The 4,860-nt window shown below is 34.3% G+C and overlaps 1 pseudogene; it reads left to right on the plus strand.

Moving 5' to 3' along the window:
- Positions 1-1,216: 1,216 nt before the first annotated feature.
- LOC123211628 lies at positions 1,217-2,897 on the plus strand (annotated as a pseudogene).
- The last annotated feature ends 1,963 nt before the right edge of the window (positions 2,898-4,860 follow it).

The following is a 4,860-nucleotide window of genomic DNA, read 5'->3' on the forward strand; positions in this document are numbered from 1 at the left end:
GGGTAAAGTTATATTTTATAGTTTCAAAGTAGAGACTTAATCAATATATAGTAGATCCAATAAACTTTATAACTCATACAAATGTTTTCTATCCAAATAATAACCTTTAAGTGTATTAAGAACACATAAGCTAATCTGTAAAACTGTCATTAGACTATCTAATGTTAACAGAATTTTCTAACATTCTGCAACCAATTCATTACCACATCATTTGTATCTTTGAAAAAGTAGGAAATGATCAGTTCATCATTTTAATGAAGAATCTTATGGGCCATCCATGAAGAGAAGCACAATAAAATCCTTTACTTTGTGTGAGGTTAAGGTTTTTTTTTTCTCTTTTCAAAGATTTCAGATACTAAACAAAATGTTGGAGATACCAAGTTCCTCGACTTTGAATGATAATAATGCGGTAGCAGTTAAATTTTAACTTGATTTGGGAGAAATGGCTCTAATGATCAAGCTCTTAACTGATTTTCTGCCATAAGCCTCTAAAGTTTTCTGGTTTTAAGAAGGCTGTGTGTTTGAGTCTGACTGAAGATCACAACAAGCACCCATATGGGTTTAGCTTCAGAACTTGCATATTAAGAGACACTTTAATCATTGGTATTTGCAAAGGAGAGACAATGGAAACTATAACCAAGAATTTGTGTTTTTTTGCAGTAAAATGCAAATTACAAATCTAACATGAGCAAGATAGCTCTATATATTATGTCTCAACTACACTTGCAGGTAAAATTGGCAACACTACAATAGAAAACAAATAGAGATGCTACGCTTCGCAAGATCTGTGTGATACATTAAGAAAATCCTATATTGGCAAAATATCGGAGAGATATTGAGTCTGTTTGTACTCTATCTATATATCCTATATGGTTAGGAATGAGAAGATTTGACTGGCTAAATAACTTGTGAGCTCCTTAAACTGTCAAAACGCGTTTTAGATTGTAAAACCCAAAAGAAAAATCATGATGGATTGTGTATCCAAGGTGAACAATATCTTGGACTAGGGATGTTACAATCTGCCCCACTAAAATGTCTCCATCTCAATCAAATCATCATGGGTATATATACAAGTCTATTATAAACTCATAAAAACTGAAGAAGAAAATTTATGTGGAGGACAGCGGAAAGGGAATTTGGTACAGAGAACATTTGTGACTGCTAATAATTTTCCAAATTTGATATAACTTAGGCATAATTTCTTTGTTGCAGTGAAATGGGGATAGAAGTTGCTGATGTTTGTATGGACAAGGAAGCTATTGTGTGGTTTATTCAAATGGTGTTTCCGATGATTCTGATCATGAAACAATTCACAATCATCATGATGGTGCGGGATCATATGTTAATGGGGATCCTGAACAACACGGTGTGGAAGAAAGCACTGAAGTAAAAGAATGCGGAGTAAAGTTGTGTACTACTGAAATCTCTATCGAAATTTCTGGAGTCAATCATATGGAAAAATATAAAGAGAAGCAGAACATAGCAAACTCAAATCTGAAGGCTGACTTGCCGAAGAAGAAGGTCAAACCAGAAAATCTGAAAACAAAGGATAATAGTAAGTCGCTGGTAGCTCTGAAACATGCACCAAATGCCACATCTGGAAATCTTCGAGCAAAACATACCATTCCACAGCCATTTTCCCTGGCAACTGAAAAGCATGCTTCAAATGGAGCTTGTCCTGCTTCGGCTGAACCTTGTGCTGCCACTGCCATGAATAAAACATCTAATGCAAATGGTGTGTGCCAACTAACCACAAAAAAGAAGAATCAGGTGCTTTCCCTTAAAAATAATCTCTTTTGGCAACTGTAAAACCTGATTATTAATTAAATTGGTTTCCCTAACTTGATACCTCTTCATTCAATATAACTAATTGTGGTAAAATTAAAACCTTACTAGCATATCAAAATAAATCTCATGGCAGGTCACAAGCAACTTGCTTTTGCTGTCTAATTGTAAATTTTTCATTTGGTTAAAGTTATACAAAGATTTATTTGTAATCATAGAGTTGACAAATTCAGGATGATGTAACAGTTTATAGCTGACCTGTTAGCTTCATTTGTTTGGGAGCAGCCACCTAAGGTGCCGAAGATACCATTGCAACCCAAGAACAAGAAGCATCCTGATGAGGAAGATTCTTGTTCTGTAACTTACTCATATCCTTTGGCCCCCAGGAAGTATCTTATTCTTCTATACCTTCTTGTTCTTTCTATTGCCTCTCCACTCTCTTTTAAAAACTCATGTTATCTTTTGACTATGCATAGAACTGCAGCATCTTCAAGGACTATTAAGTCCAGGATGACTGTTTCTGCAGCTCCTGTATTTAGATGTACAGAACGTGCAGAGAAACAGACGGAGGTACTGCCTTTATATATATATATATATTCAACATGAATCTTGTAGTTTGATTTTTCATGTATAATGTATCTATTATGTTGCATTGTTTTTTTAAGTTTTATTCAAAATTAGAGGAGAAACACCAAGCAATGGAATCTGAGAAAAGCCAGAGTGAAGCAAGGACCAAGGTATGGCTCTCATGCAAATTAGGATGGTTAGAAATCTCTCTTTCTCATGATTTTTAGTGGAAATTAATTATCATAAAATTCTTTACTTTGTATTCCCGCTATCAGTTATGTTGGCCTTTTTGAGTTGGATGATTCTGACCCATCTTGTTACTTTGACCTTCTTCCAGATCTTAATATTTAAAGGAAGAGATAGAGGCGGTGATCAAGCCATTCAGAAAGAGTTTATCTTTTAAGGGGAACCCAATGCCAAGCTTCTACCATGAGGGACTACCACCAAAAGCTGAACTGAGAAAGGTATTGCATGGTTTTGTTTGTTCTTTTTGTCATATAAAAGTTGAGATGCTGTGCAAACCACTTTCTACACAAAGCTGCTGAGAAAATTTGACTTCTTAATTCATGAATAGAAGCATAAAAGTATAAGTGTAGGGTTCATCTATTACAAAATTATTTTCTCCTATATGTTGAAACACTTATATAAACTGGAAAAGAAAGAAAGGGAATTCTTAAGCAGCTGCTGGGTCAGGCCTGCCTAGCAGATTCCACATTAGTTGTTGTGGCACCATCAGCAGCAGTTGTGATCTTGTCCAAATTCTGAGCCTTCCTCAAAATAATTTGGATCTGAAAATCCAGTAAGATGGATGAAGAATAAGAACTTTTAACTAATGAAATAGAAGAAGGAAGCTAATTAATCAGTACAACCATAGGTTTCTAAATGAAAGAACCTCCATGAACCTGCTTGGAGTTCACTGTAGATATCTTCACCTCTGTAGCATCACAGCATGTAAATCTAATTAGTTTCAATACTAAAGGATCTTTAGTTAATTAACATGAATAGAATTGGACCTCCTACCCTTGTTAATAGCCAGTCCATCTCCTTTCAGAATCTAAGCGATTTTATTAACAGTAGGAAAGCCTGCATAAAATCACACCAGTATTTGCATTAATACAGAGATGGGAAAAGTTATCCAACTAGACAGTCTGTTAGAGAAAAGATTAACTTTAAGCTTTAGTAGTAATTAAAAAATGTCTGCAATTTTGCAAGTTATCTGTTAGACTTATATTATAACAATAATATAAAAGGAAAAGGATAAAGCAATGGTATGTACCCATGTCCATAGCTGAGAGTTCAACATTATTGTACTGCTCTATGTAACACTGTAACAAGTACATCTTAAGAAAGTGGAAGCTTGCCCAGTAGGCAGTTAGATGTAACCATGCTGGCATTACTATGATAGCCTTAGAGCTTGAAGGTCTCTGTCCCTAGGAAAGTGATGCTTAGGTGCAAGGTTGAGATGACGGAAAGACAGAAGAGGATAAGCAGCTGTAAACAAGGCATGCCACAGCTGTCTTGGGCTATTTTCTTCTGATAGAATTACAAAGTGGTAGCAAGCAGCTCTTTAAGCAGCAGGTTTTTAAAAGCATGAACCAATGAAATTAGCTCGTCTGGATGGAATCTGTGACTGATAAACCCCATTTAGAAAATTCTAAAAATGCAGATTTTCATGCCATTAATTTTTCATTTTAGTAAAATGCAGAGAGAAAAATGAATTAAAACCTCTGTCTAAGAGCCAGTGCAGATAAAAAATCGAGAAAAAATAATCAAAATTGAGCTTTCAATTCTACATTTTATGATATCTTTTTGAGGAATTATGAAGAAACATATAGCTAATAAAGAAAACAAGAAAAAATGTAGATACCTTAGCAAGATTGTGGTAGAAAATGAAGGGCTTCCTTTATTATCTTCACTGTAGAGATGACCTTTCTGAAATTCCTTTAAGTTTTGGGCTAAGATTAATTATATCACGCCTTTTTCACTTAACTTTGCTCGTAATGTCACCAAGATGTCATAGTTTCTCGCTTATTCTTCCTTTGTTATCTTTTTATTTGTAGGAAGTGTGTTCAGTTAAAAATTACACTGTTGTTCATGTTGAACATAAACAATATTGCCTCATTTTGCAACAAGTATTAAGAATAGAGAAACAAAACTTCTTAGTCTCTATATCTCTCCTCTCTACCAAATGATGTCGTTTTCTCCGATAATGGGTAAAAGGAAGTCATTTTGTAAATGAGTGGCGAACTTTAAACCACAAATCTAAGTTACAAATTCGAGTTATGGATGTAAGCCATAAATTTAAATCGAATTAGAGCCACGAATTCGAATTATAAATTTGTGTCAAACTTGATTCAAATATCCCTTGGCTTAAATTCGGTTTGGTTTAGAAGATGATTTAACTCATCTTGCTCAAACTCGATTCAAATTTAAACTAAACGAATTTAAACTGAGTTGAGCCAAATTTTATGACCAATTTAATTTAATTCAAATTTAACTTTGAGATAA

This window comes from Mangifera indica, chromosome 3, assembly GCF_011075055.1.
Source record: "Mangifera indica cultivar Alphonso chromosome 3, CATAS_Mindica_2.1, whole genome shotgun sequence".
NCBI lineage: Eukaryota > Viridiplantae > Streptophyta > Magnoliopsida > Sapindales > Anacardiaceae > Mangifera > Mangifera indica.